Here is a 15,451-nt window from a genome sequence, read left to right on the forward strand (position 1 = left end):
CTTTTGATTACAACATTTGCTTTTACAATGCTGGGTTCATTGACTCCAATAGTGAGCCTTTTACAACACAGGTAAATACGATTATGAGGAAGAGCTCAGCTTCTGACAATGTGGACTTCTCAGGGAAGCTCTTGGTAACTTGGATAGCACGGATCTCTTAGACCTTTGGATCTCTTGGGGGAGCCCTTGAATTCTTGAACTTGTGATGTCTTGTGAGCCTTGACTGTTTTTCGGCAGCATTTCCTCCTGAGTGGAGTTTCGGCTACTTGCCACAAATTTTATCTTTACACAGTTAGGTGACAGGACCATTTAGTGTATGCATGAATGCCCTTGTTGGGTTGTAAACCCTTAGGGATAGGGTGTGATCTAACATGTATAAGCAACAGGATTGCTTTCCTAAGGGGTTTATTCATGGATGCTATGCAAGTAGGATAGAAAGAACCTGAGTAGAGCACAATTTCTTTAGCGTAAGCAAAAAGGGCGCACCTATTACAAAACACTTTCCCCTAACCTCTAGTCCTAGGCATGGATGTTCACTCTTTGGGCTTCACCTAGTCCTAATGGGCTCTGGGATTGATCTAGTCCTCACAGGTTTGACATAACTAGGCCAACTATATCTAAAGGCTTAACTGGTAGGTTGTTCCTATCTTAGGGGGACTCAATTGCCATACCCCTTCCTTCACAGAAGTTGTGGGGCAGGAAGGATTGAAAGGGCCTCTTTAGCTACACCTGTCCACTTATGGACCCAGACGTGCCTACAAAGTCAACCCCAGATCTAACTATGGGTAACACTATCGATGTTTGTGTCTGGGCATTTGTAGATGGGGTGATGAAATCCCCAAAGAGATGTGACTATGCCAGCAGTGTGGAGCCCAGGTTTGGCTCAAAAAAAAGGTATATATGTCATGCAATCCTAAATAAAGGGGAAAGACTTTTTCAAAACACAATAGATATATATATATATATATATATATATGAAAGCAAATAAGGGTGTAGCGGAAATTAAATTTTGCTACCCTATGTTTGCATGTAAAAGAAAGCTGTAAAACATGTAAGGAAAGCGGTAAAGCATATGAAGAAAGTTGTAAAGCCCCATGAAAATACCTCACCTCTTTTTGGAAAACGTTTTTTGCTCTTTTGAAAATAGTCTACCAAGATATAGTAGAAGCCTTTTTCAAAAAGGAAAGCCTTGGAGGCCAATGCCAATATCTGTGTTTTTGAAAGCCAATGTCCAAAGATTATGGTTTTATCGAAAGCTCTAAAGGCTAAACTCTCATCGATCCCTAGTGGAGTTGTTAGTCTGTCGATGCCCAGCCTTTATCGGAACGGGGTAGCAGAAAACCGCCGTCTTCCTCACGGGCCTTCATTCAACCACCTGCCATGGCGACGCTCCCACACGCGCAAAGGTCCTTCTCAATGGTAATTGCGTGTGTGCGCATGTGTAGTATGTGGCATGGTTTGCACGGGGCTTCGGGTGCTCTCTCTCTCTCGATGGAGGAAGGTAGGTCTATCTTTGGCATTAGGGCGGGATTTTGGGCCAACTTTTAAGAGATTACCAAAGGTAAGTGAGGTCGCCACCAATTATTGGGTTTTTCTAAGGTGTGATTGGTCACTTGTTTCTAGTTGATTTAATTACCAATCCTAGGTTAACAAAAAGGGGATTTTTCCTAATCTAATATGGATAACAAAAAATCTTGATTCTTAGGTCCGAAAGTTTGGTTACGTGTGGGAAACGTGTTAAGCACCACACAACGCCTATCCAAGCGCAGTCCTTTGTTTTGATAAAACCTTAATTTTCAAAGATTGGCAGTAAAACATGGTTTTGGCATTGGCTTTCGGGGCTTTGCATGCATGAGAGGGCTTTGAGGTTTGGCTTTTGAATGGGTGTGGTCCCAATCTATGCTTTCCTAAGGCATTTGGCAAAGTACTAGATTTCCACGGAAAAAATTCTACGACATGTCACCTTATTTTCGCGGCAGAAATTAGGTGTTGCTTTACTTTAGGTGACATGGACTGTGACAATCACACCAAAAGGGGCAAGCAGATATATATATATATATATATATACACACATACATCATGCAAGATGAAATCGCATAGAGCAGGAAAGTAAATGCCTACATCCCTAAAGCATGCCCCAAAATATAGGTACAGGAAAGTAAACAGGGGTCACCATGCTCTAGAGATGAGGATGAATGGTACATGGCATGATATACCTAATACAACCCATCTAAGAGAGAGAGGGGGGAGGAAGGAAGGGGTCTTGAAGATTACAAAACCAAAATGGAAAACTAAACTCCTAAATCTACTAAACCTTGCCACTTGGCCTATATCTACATGCTCGCATCCGTGCCCTTTTTGCTTGCACTTGGGAAATTGTGCCCTAGCTCCATACGTCCTCACTCTATGTGTGTACATGCAAAGGCAAAGACAAGAAACCAACAGACAAGCAATGGAAGGAAAAGATGCAAAGAGCATATGAAAAGGCATAAAGTGAACAAGCATGATAGGCTTGGCAAGCAAAGAATCAAGAAAGCAAGCAAGTGAGCAAGAAGACAAACAAGCAAGAAAACGAACAAAAGGTGGTGTCTTTGAGGGACAAATATAGGTTTGGATCAAATGTCCATAACTTCATTGTGTTGAAGCATGGACGACACACTAGCAAGTAAGACTCATGCATGAACATGTAAGTAAGAGTGTAAAGATGCATAGAAAGCGAACAGGTGGCACAAACAAGCATGGCAAGCATATCATCGCATGGGATGGAAAAGGGGAAAGGTATGTACGAAACAACCGGCATCATCGCGATGTGTCCTAAATGGTTACATCCAAACAAGGCCTCATGGGCATCGGACGTAACCACACAACCACAAACCCGCTAAGGGCGTCAAGCGTGGCAAAGCCTAGAACAAGAGAGGCTATCACAAGTATAAAGCATAGAAGCAAGCAAGCATAGACATGCAAATAAGGATGATCCAAACCCTTTGATGTGGGACAAGGTGTACGGACAGTGATAAAGACCATAGGGTCTAGATCGGGTCCGACCAAATAGGCCATAACACAAGAAAGAAGAACAAAGTGACAAAAGGGCTACAATAGCACATGGCATGACAAACATAGCCTAGGTTTAGGCACACAAACATGGCATGGAGCGCAAGAACACATGGGAGATAGTATAATGCATGTAAAGAACATAGATCCAAGTACATAGGCATGTGAAAACATAGATCTAGTCATATAGGCATAGAAACATACATTTAAACATGTAGAAACCTAACACATAGACATGGAAGAACATGGATCCAAGCATATAAGCATGTGAAGACAAGGATCTAACCATATAGCATGGAAATAAACACATAGATCCAAGCAAGGCATAGCCAAAAACATCATACAAGCATGTGAGCACGTAACCCTAACATCAACCTAGAACAAAAGAGGCACAAAACATAGGAAAACATGGCATAAAGCCTAAAGCATGTAGATCTAAACATATAGTCATGTAAGGATGTAGATCTAAGCATGAAACATGGCATAAGGTATAAAAGCTTAGGTTTGATGTAAAACTATGAGAAATTTTTTTTTTTGTGAGGGTTTTGACCTCATTTGACCATCGGTCAAACCAGGGTTGACTAGGGCCACTTTGGTCATTTTAGTTGAAAGAGGCACTTTGGGTGCTCCGATGCCTGAACGAGTTGTGTTGTATCATTCTGAATGTTCTTGCGGCCCCATTTGGAGAAAATAATATTTTTGGATTTTTCGGAGTCCAGTACGCAAATCGAGGATGGACAAAATACAGTATCCACACAACCCACTGCCACCATTAACCACAACCCACTATCACCATCACCCACTGCAAACCACTACCTCCATTAACCACCCTAACCCACAAACACCCACAACAACCCACTGCCACAATAAAACCCAACACAACAATAACAGCCACCTCCACCGTCACCCCACCAGCCACAACCACAAACCACAGTAGCTAAAAAAAATAAAAAATAAACAATACCTCTACTGTCGCCCCACCTTCCTCTTCCACTTCTTAACAACCACTGACAACCCAACAATCCATGTTTAACCTAGCAGCCCATCAACAACCAACGTGCCACCAAACTCGTCAAAAACACCACCGAGACCCTTCAACAACACCACCAAAATCCATCGTCATCGTTGCCGAGGCACCACTGATACAAACAACCAAGGCCCATTAACACTGATACAAACAACCAAGGCCCATTAACACTGATACAAACAACCAAGACCCACTTTCCCACCAAATCAGACCCACGAATTGCCAGGCCATAACTACCACTGAGACCCATGAAACTCACCAAATTAGATCCATATCTCCACTGTGCCTCATGACCACAATCGTTGAACTACCACTGTGCATCTTGACCACAATTGCTGAACTACCATCGTGCCTCTTAACCACAATCGCCGAACCACCATGCACAGACAAAGGCATAGGAGTGAGCGAAGAGAGAAGAGAGAAATGAGAGAGGAAAGAGAAGAGACTAAAGAAAAAAAAAAAGAGTCGTTGTTGATTAAAAAATTGCTTTTGTGTTCACCTTTGTGCTATAGTGAGCTGTTATCAATAACAGCTCACTGTAGCATGAAGGTAAAATGTAGCAAAAACTTTTAGGGTTTAGGGTATTTTTTATGTGGTTGAATTGCTAAAATAACTTTTGAGTTATTTTAGCATCTTTACTATGAGTGCTCAAAAAGAACAACCAACCGTACTTATTAGATAAGCATTAAAATAATCAAAATGTCTCATTAATAAAACACAAAGACCAAGGTATCCTTCAGTACTTTAGTGAAAGGGTCTTTCACTCCAGTCACTTAAAACTTGTAAACTGTGAAATTTTAACACAAAGAGAGAGAGAGAGAGAGAGAGAGAGAGAGAGAGAGAGAGAGAGAGAGAGAGAGAGAGAGAGAGAGAGCAAATTAACAATGGTCTTTGGTACAATAGAGAGGAATGGAGGTTGGACAACAAGTAGCGACTCGCAGCGCAACCAGTTAACGTAAGATATATTTGGTCTTTTACTCGTAAATGTAAATATTGGTAATAAGGAATTTCTTAAAGAAGACAGTTATTTTTTATTTATTTATTTTTTTTTAGGGTTAACAACTTATCCATCTGTGGTTTTGTCGAAATTTAAGTTGCTTACCTGTAGTTTGAAATTTGGCACTTTACCCACCTAATGTTAAGTTAGCTAAGATTCTGTAACCCACCTTTGTTAATAATGTGGTTAAATATGTATTTTTGCTCTTTTTTATGTCTCTCTCCTCTCAAAATAGGGGGAAAAAGAACATTAAAAAAAGAAGAGAAAATAAGATCAAATAGTAAGGGTTTTGTGAAAATTAAAAACAAACATTACCAACACTATAAAAGACCTTTCCAGTATTTTCTTCAACATTTGGTTTAACAATGTCAACCACATAAGTGGTATCTTTAATTTATGACTAAACATAGAAGTTAGAACTCATTAATACAAAAAATTTTTGGCCGATAATCTTGATGTGGTGGATGGATCCTATATATTAAAATTTTCAATATAATCCTGTTCATTTGAATGTATATACCTAATTCATCGTGAAGTCTATAATCCTCTAGAAGAGCGTAATTGTAAAGTTGAGATTTACAACTGTATTTTATGTTGGTTTTATTCCATGACAAAAAGTGTTGTAATTGCTTTAATTTTGTTCCTTGTATTTTGTGGGATTTTATTATATTGGGTTTAGTATTAAGTTGGTCAAAAATCGAGCATGTGTTGGATGAATAAGTGGATTTTGCGAGTGTCTCACCAGAAGCCTACCCGCGAAAGAGCCACGTAAGAAGCACATGACTAGAAGCTGAAGAGTCGTGCCAGGCTGTCAGTTTCGTGAGTGCCTCGCGAGTAAGGCCTTCCCGCGAGATACTCGTGAAACATTCTACCTAGAAGATTTTAAGAGTGACTTTCTTACCCTTCACCCATACTATATATACCCTCATTACCCACAACAGTATAAGAGGTAATTCAGAGAGAAAAACCCTAGATAAGTTTTCTACAACACATACACCCATCTTTTAGAGAGAGAGAGTTACTCGTCTTTAGTGAGAAATTATCGTAGTCTCTTCTCCTTCCCTCTCCCATTGCCATACCTTAAGAGGAGATTTGTACCTAAACACAACCCACATCTTTTCAGAGTGTAGAGAATGTTTTAGAGCTTAGGAAGCTTTGGGATTTGCCAAAAGAAGCTGGTGAGGCTTGGCGGATGCAATCGAGCGTATTACGGGATCCAAAAAGTCAAAGAAGACATGTTTTCGAGAAGTCTATTGGTAGCAAGAGCTTGGAGGACTCAAGTACATTGGGCAGACTAGGTTTGGAGGGTCTTTTGTTATTTATGCACTCTAACTTTATTCTCTAGTGGATCGATTTCAACTTGGAGGGTCACGAAAAGGTTTCTCGCCGAGTTCTTCGGTTTCCTCTTCGATAACACATCTTGGTGTTATCTTGTGTTTGCATCTCTCTTCCCTTACTCTTATGCTTTTCTTTTATTGTTTATTGTTCATGCTTATGCATTAGTGTAGTTTTGGTGATTGCGCTTTTTTTACTCTTGTTCCCCACTTAGATAAGTTAGAGTAAAAGCAATCTAGCCGTAATTTTAATTTGGGAGTCTAAAAAAGCTCTTGTGTTTATACACAAATTCAAGTTTTCAGTAATATATAACAATAATACAAAGGCAAATCAAAAAATCCAAAAAATACCCATCCACTCCATAGCTCATATGAGAAGAAGGCTAGGTTTGTGTGTTTGGTTTTTGGGGTTCATTAATGGTGGGTTTGGGTGATGAGTTTTGACTAAAGGAAGACTTAGGTGCAGTTGGACTTGTAATTATTATGTATAGTCACGGAACTTGGCAAAAACACAATACTAATCAACTTTAGGTTTTTGCTGTATTCATGGGATGATGCCTAAGTTTGCTGACATTGGATTTTATTGCCTAAGATTGCAAGAAATAGTTCTTTGACAGCAATAATTAGACTACTTGAGTTCCAAAATTTTCAAAATAGATACTAAAATTTAGAAGAACAAAGGTAGGAAAAATAAAAATTAAACAACAGTGGTAGATAATTCTCGACAGAAGTTTCTATGGTAGTGGCAATGTTTGTTCTTAAATTTTATAAAACCCTAACTTTTTGACCTTGCTTTCTCTTAATCTTTTATATTTTTTATGTTTTGAGAGGAGAGAGACATAAAAGAGAGAAAAATTATATATTTAGCCACATTTGTAATAGAGGTGGGTAACAGAACCCTAACTGAGCTAATCTTAGGTAGGTAAAATAAAAAATTTCAAACCACGAGTAAGCAACTTAAATTTCGGCCAAATTTTAGGTGGATAAATTGTAATTAGCCATTTTTTTATATTGGTAAAATGGGATTTGTCAAGGGAGAGAAAGGGTTCTATATTTTGATATTGGGAGGGCCACAACTAATGAATGGGCCAAATGTGGATAATATTTTTTTGTGGGTTTGTTATACCAATTTAATTATTATAATTTTTGTGGGGTTTTCTGAACGGTTTAAGGACCAATAATAAAATTTTAAGCTCCAAGTTTTAAATTTTCAGGTTTTTGAAAAGTTAAATATTGAGGAGGCAAAATCCCAAAATTTGAGGGGGGCCACAAAGGAGGTTTTCATTTAAATTGTAATTTTTTCCTAGTCATTAATGGAGATATGAAAAAGCTAGGGGCACTTGGCTTCTCCATGCTCCCTAGCTTGGAAAATTATTAAATACTTTGAAAGTAAATGAGTACTCCCCCCACCCCCCCTCCCCCCCACATGAATTGTAGGTCTCACTATAAATTTAATTAGTGAGACTTACAATTATGTGAGAATGAGGAGTATGCATTTATAGTACTCCGGGAATATTCTATAATTAATCCCCTAGCTTTGCCACTGGTTGCAGCACACTAAATGCTAACCCAACTCTAAATAATTACTCCTAAACAGATAACTAAAGGGGAATAAAGATTCAATTATATAATGGGAAAATCAATATATCAAAGTACAAGCATAAATTAAATAATGGAAAAACAAAGTGCAGTTGAGATTGATATAAGAAAAAAGTTAACTGATGGTATTAGCTTTGGTTTAAGAAATATTTTTAGAATATTTTTATGAGAGAAGAATTAAACAACTAATTTTTTTTTACAGTTTTTTATATTTTTTCATAAAAATGATATTTAAACTTTCCTAAAATAGTTCATTTATAAATGCCCAGATCTAGAAGAAATATAAAGCTAAGGACATCGTAGATGCAAGGAAAAGAGGGAAAAGAAAAAAAAAACGACCAAAGTGTGAATGAATGAAATGAACCTAAATAGAAAGGTGCTGAATTCGATGTTGCAAGATCTAATTAGTTCAACAAAGAAATATAAGATTTTCATTAAGATTGATTTCTTCACGTTTTCTCATTTTCCATCAAAATTTGGCCAGATAATGTATTTTAGTTCAAAGAATATCTTTATAGAATTCAAGTGCTATAACGTATTTTAGTTCAAATAAATATAAGTAAATAATGAAATACTCTTTTTCAAAACCTTTGCCTTTAAGGGAATCAAAATGTGATAATTAAAAAGATTTAAACGGGTAGAAAAGGAGGAGAAGGGGATGGGTAGAAGGGAATTAAAATGACAATTAAAGGAGGAGTCATTTATTAAAATAACGTATTTTGGTTTCATTGTCAATTTGTTTTCCCTCTTAGACTACCATAAATGTTTATAGAGAGAAATTTTCTTCATTATGACAATAATAGGTATTAATTTAAATGATAATGACGAGGGATATAGGAGTTTTGACATCTATCATTGTCTTTAGCTTGGAAAAAAGAATTCGGGTTATCATAGTATGCACTATACACCCTAATTTGTTATTTTTATTTGTGAGAAAAAAACACACACAAAAGGAAGAGAGAATGGAATTCTAATATAAAGATACACCAAAAATTCCAATTAAAAGCCATTATGATTTTTAGGAGAGGGTAAGATAAATTATACTACACACAAGTCGCAATACAAGATGATTACCTTTTTTTTTTAAATAAAAACAAACACACACATAAGGAAGTAATAATGGGAGATTTGTCATTAATATTGTTATTATTATTATTATTATTATTAGAACAACTGGGTTTGGAAATTTCAACCGAAGTGCGCCTCATGGGAGGATGTTGAATGTGATTTATATTATTTTATGAAAAAAATGAATTTGGCTATTAGATATCCACCAAAAAGACAAATTTTGGATATAAAACAGATGCTTAATTAAGGAAATAGTAATAGCCTTATGCCTTTTTTTTTTTTTTTTTTTTTTTTTTTCCTTGAGTTGGCATTATAATTGAGATGAATTTTTGGGTTTTCTAACTATAGAGACGTGTATGATAAGCTGTTAAAGTCAACTGTGTAACAATAATTTTACTTTCCTTTTATAGTCTTTGTGAGTTATAACTCTTTTAAACACATATTACTTACCATTTTTTTTAATGATGATAGGGGATTATTACAAATTTTACTACATGATTCTTACTATCTTTGCGTCCAATCACCAAAAACAAAAAGATTTGAAAATTCATTTATTATATTGATTACATTGTTTAATTATCATGCCAATTTGTAAATTTTTTAAGATAATATTGGTAACATTTTTGTGGATATAAGATCTTCCTTCCTCTATATATAACAACTTTCATGGGAGGGATTACATGCAACATAATTCTTTCTAAGAAAAGCCATGGCCAAAACACTCAGTTTTCTCCTTTGTATCTTTCTCACTTTTCTCTTCTATATCATCTCCATTGATGCTAGAAAAAGAGGCCCTAAAATAGGTCATGATACTGTGCCCTCTAGTGGTAGCAACATCACCTACATATGTGATCCCTCTAGATATGCCAAACTTGGATTGAATATCTCAATATTCCCCTTCTGTGATAAAAAACTTTCCTGCAAAAGATTTGGTGAGTGACGCTGTATGAAAAGGTGCGACAACTAGGTAATAGAGCTTATGGAGTGCCAAGATTAGGGCTACCAGAATTGGTTGCAGGCTGTTTCTACAGAAGCACGAGCAATGCACAATTTAGGACATGCTGGATTAACATTTTAGAGTCCAACCACTAACGTAGCAAGGGATCCAAGATGGGGAAGAATCATTGAGACACCTGGTAAAGATCCATTCGTAGTTGGCACCTATGCCGTGAATTACGTGAGAGGCTTGCAAGATGTTGAGGGAACCGAGCATTATAAGGATTTAAACTCTAGACCACTTAAAGTTTCTGCATCTTGCAAGCATTTTACTACCTATGATGTTGACAATTGGTTTGGAATTGAGCGCTACAGGTTTGATGCTTAGGTAAATACACTGTGGCAATCCTAATTCTAAAGTTGATATACATTAAAGCAAAGTATTTATTAATTGTTTTTTGAAGGTGATGGAACAAGATATGGAAGAGACATTTAACCGGCCCTTCCAAATTTGTATTCAAAAAGGTGATGTTAGTAGTGTCATGTGCTCTTATAATCGTGTTAATGGCATACCTGCTTGTGCTGATCACAAACTCTTGCGGCAAACCGTTAGAGAAGAATTGAATCTTCATGGGTACTATCTAAACTCTAATCTCAATACACTAAAATTTAATTAGGAAGCCATTTTTATATGACCAACATTACAATATTTTCCAGGTATATAGTTGCAGATTGTGATTCTATTGAAGTAATGGTCAATGACCACAAATGGCTAGACGTTGACAATGAAACTGCAGTAGCATATACACTACAAGCAGGCAAGTTACCTATTAATTTCTTTCTTTTTCTTTTTTTTCCTTTTCAATTTCCTCGTTTTCTTTTCTGTTCACCGACATTTAATTTCTTCTTCGTTTAGGTTTGAACTTGGATTGTGGAGTATTCTACACAAACAATGTTGAAAATGCTGTGAAACAAGGGAAGGTTGGAGAGGCGGTTGTACACCAATCAATAGAATACCTCTATGTTGTGCTTATGAGGCTAGGGTTATTTGATGGAAACCCTAAATTCAATTCTCTCGGTAGAAATGATTTGTGCTCTAACACAAACATCGAGTTAGCGACAGAAGCAGCGAGGGAGGGAATTGTTCTTTTGATGAATGACAATGAAACTTTGCCATTGACAACTGAAAAGTTCAAAACCCTAGCAGTGGTTGGACCACATGCTAATGCTACCCTTGCTATGATTGGAAACTATGCATTTGACTCAAAAATTGCAGGTACTCCATGTCGATACACTTCTCCAATTGATGGCTTCTCTAGTAATGGAAGAGTGAACTATGAAGCAGGATGTCTGGATGTTAAATGCAACGATGAGAGCTTGATACTCCCAGCTGTGGAATCTACCAAAATCGCTGATGCCACTATAATTGTTGCGGGGATAGATTTATCAATTGAGGCAGAGAGCTTAGATAGGGTGGATCTCCTCCTTCCTGGAAAACAAACTGATCTTATCAACCAGGTTGCTGATGCTGCAAAAGGCCTGGTAGTTCTTGTAATCATGTCCGCCGGAGGTATTGATATCTCCTTTGCTAAGAATAACCCCAAAATCCAAGCCATCTTGTGGGTTGGATATCCGGGAGAGGAAGGTGGTGAAGCCATTGTAGATGTTGTTTTTGGAAAATACAATCCAGGTAACATCTAATTTGATTCCTTATTACCAATGCATATCTTTTATCTTTCATGATTTTGCATCAACTCTATATCGTGTTAATTTCTTTTGTTGGGGATTAATTATTATAATTTTTACTAGGATTTTCTCCTTTATCTTTATAAATGTCAAGTAAATATTAATTCATACATTCTACTATGTTTTCAGGAGGAAGATTACCCCTTACTTGGTATGAAGCCGAATATGTTAATAAGCTACCCTTAACATCCATGCAGTTGAGGCCAGATGATACCCATGGCTATCCAGGTCGAACATATAAATTCTTCAATGGCTCCACTGTCTTCCCTTTTGGTTTTGGCCTCAGCTACACAAAATTCAATTATACGCTAACAGCCTTGCAAACTTCACAGCCGATAAAATTGAACAGATTTCAACACTGCCGTGACCTATTGTATAAAAATGAAACCTTCAAGCCTAGCTGCCCCGCAGTTTTAGTAGATGATTTAAAATGTCAAAACAAAATTGGTTTTGAAATTGAATTAAAAAATGTGGGTAATAGAGATGGAAATGAAGTTGTCTTGGTTTACTCCCAGCCCCCAGATGGTATTGTTGGAACTCATTTTAAGCAGTTGATTGGCTTCCAGAGGGTTTTTGTGGCAGCTGGGACGGGTAAAAAGATTCAGTTTACATTCAGTGTTTGCCAGAGCTTGGCCATTGTAGACTACAATGGTTATAGTCTCTTGCCTTCTGGTGGGCACACAATTATAGTCAGTGATGGTGCAATTTCATTCCAAATTCAAGATTTCATTAGAGATGCAAGGAATGAAAATTCATATTGTATAATCTTAGGGAATACATATTCGCTTTATAGTCTAGGCCCAAGCTTAATCATGCTTCGTGTGCAAGCTAAGAATACTACTTGTATTACAAGCTTATTAACTGTGGTTATTAATTTAGAGTTAAGCCTTTTATAGATAGGTTATATTGGGTTCATTATTATACAGGGAATTGCACTCCACTTTTCTCCATCGACGTAAGTTTTCAAGTTCAACCACGTTTCTTGTGCTACTCTATTTTATGCACGGCTTAATTTCATATCAACAATGAAAGTTCTTTTTCTGCATCATTCGGTATGATTTTGGTTTACTCTATGCATTGTGCTAGTACTGTGTAATGTGAATGATTCGTAAATTGAAAAGGCAAAAGAACAAAATAGTAAGTTACGCTCCGTTTGTTTCAAAGTAAAATATTTTACTGTAAAATATTTTCATTTTCAAGCGTTTGGCAAGAGTTTGCTATAACCTAAACATTTTGAAAATGCAAACATAAACCAGCCATCACTAACCATTGCAAAGCCAGCCATCACAAACCCAACCACCACATATATAGCCACCAATAACCATTGCAAAGCTAGCCACCCCAAACCTAGCCAACACAATTATTGTCATCCACCAACCACTCCATACCCAGCCACCACCAACTATTGCAAAGCCAGTAGCCACCAACAGTCACAAATCCAGCCACCACACTCACTATCATCTATAATCTACCTACCCACCATAATCCCATCTAATTGGCCACCATCATTCACCTACCCACTATTATCCCATCCAATTGGCCACCGTTATCAACAACCCAAACACCCAAGACCAACGAAACAAACCCAAATACTATCATCGGATCTCTATTTTAGGAAGAAAAAAAAAAAAAACCAACTCACAAAGACCCAGATCTCTATCGTAACACCACCTTTGACCGCTACTACCAGATCCTGCCGAAAAGCTACCTTGACCACCGCTAGCATCACACCTCTCAAGAAGCCTCTTTGTGACTTTCTTTGTCTGTTCGAGATGGGTAAGAGAGAATGGCAAGAGCCCCGACGAACCTACGAGTGATGAGCTCCTTGGTGGCTCTAGTTTGTGGGAAGAGAGAACTTAAGAGTGAAAGGGAGAGTTATTACCGGTGATCGGTAGCGCCAGGTAGAAGCTGAAGCTGGCCAGTGGTACCTCAAACCTTGGAGCCTGGGATTGGTGGGAGAGGGGACCGGAGGTGGCTGGGTTTTTTTTGGAGAGAGCTGATTTGGGAGAGTTTAAGCATAAAGTAACTGTGGGAGTAAAAGAGAGTGATAAGTATCCCGGGGGGGGGGGGGGGGGGTGTACAAAGGAGCGAGCAAATGTAAAATGTTTTACCAAAATTTTAAGTGTAAAATATTTTACATAACTGAAAAATATTTTACTTTTGACCAAATATTTTACTGCAAAACAAACACTGTAAAATTGGAAAATATTTTCCTGAAAATATTTTACATCGAAACAAACGAAGAGTTAAACACTAAACAATGCAATCATTATTTTTTATTTTGATTTCAGATAAATTATGTTTTTATTTAACTAAAATCAATTGAAATTAAAAGATAAACAGTTTTCGACAATCTTTTGATAAAAAAATTAGTGAATCCAAAGTAGACATGGTTCATAAGTAAATTTTGTTTGGTTTAAAAGCTGTCAATATAACATTATTATTTGTTTTAATAAAAATGATAAGCCCTTGTTTGTTGACCCTATGAAATTAAAAGTACTTTATGAGTATTGAAATACTGATAGAGTACAAATATTAGAAATACAATTGAAAGTTAAAAATAAAATCTAGGAAAATATATATATATATATATATATCAGGATAAATACAATTATCAGGACAAAAAAAAAAAAAAAAAAATCCCAAGAAAAGAAGGAAAAAACATGATAGAAATAAAAATAAAAAATAAAATCATGTATAAACTAAGTCCTAGTAGTTAAAATAAAATCTTAGTTGAAATATATTTTTATATCTTTAAAACTTATCAATAGGGTTTATTTTTTCTATTTTGTACAACTATGTTTTTATCTTAGAAAAATGTTCTCTTGGATTTATCAAAATAAATCTCTTAATTTTCGGGCTTGAGTCTATCCCAAAGTATCTCTTAGTTGCCGAACTTGAATTTCTTTATTTTTGATGATCACAAGAAATCAGAAGGCTGAATGCTCTGGGCGTCAATGATCTAGCAGTCACTTGAAAAGACCTGAAAAGAAAACACACGATCAAAGGTGACCGGTCTGGACCGGTCAAGAACCCTCCAATGCTTAAGTTAGTTTTTCTCTCAAATTATGGAGTTCCAACTTCTTGGGAAATGTTTCACACTTAACTTTTCTTGTCGTAAATGAGTGTTTATATAGTCCGCTCTTGGAGCAGTTATTTGACGTGTAACTTCCACTGCATTTGAGGAGGTTAGAGGGTTCTTGGATAACTTCCACAACCGCTATGGGAGTTATCGTATATTCAACTTCTATAACTATTAATGGCAGTTTAAGTATTCACAAAGGGAGATGAAGCGGAGCCTTATTTACGTCTTTAGAATAATAACACGTGGCCCAATTTACTAATTTGTGTAGATAAAACTTCTCTTGGAGTTTGTGTTGGGGATCATCTTGGTACAATCCTCATAGACGACCATAGGCCCATGGACGACCCACCAGCTTATGGACAACTGTTTCGTTTGGCTTGGTCAACTCTTGGTCTGGACAGCTCTTATGGACGAGATTGGAGTTCAACTTTTTAATCAACTTTTAGTTCACCATTAGCTGCCCCTTTGTCCAGGAGTCGTCTAAGGGTTCATATAGCATAACATCAACCCCCCCCCCCCTTTTTTGGGATGCGCGTCTTTATGTCAGGAGTCAGGTACGCCATGTGTCATGATTTTACTAGTGACTAGTCTCGTCGATTTATATTTTC

General features: G+C 37.0%; 1 pseudogene; it reads left to right on the forward strand.

Annotated features, from left to right (window-relative positions):
• The first annotated feature begins 2,738 nt into the window (after nt 1-2,738).
• On the forward strand, nt 2,739-12,654 carry LOC126719558 (probable beta-D-xylosidase 5; annotated as a pseudogene).
• The last annotated feature ends 2,797 nt before the right edge of the window (nt 12,655-15,451 follow it).

This window comes from Quercus robur, chromosome 3, assembly GCF_932294415.1.
Source record: "Quercus robur chromosome 3, dhQueRobu3.1, whole genome shotgun sequence".
Lineage (NCBI taxonomy): Eukaryota > Viridiplantae > Streptophyta > Magnoliopsida > Fagales > Fagaceae > Quercus > Quercus robur.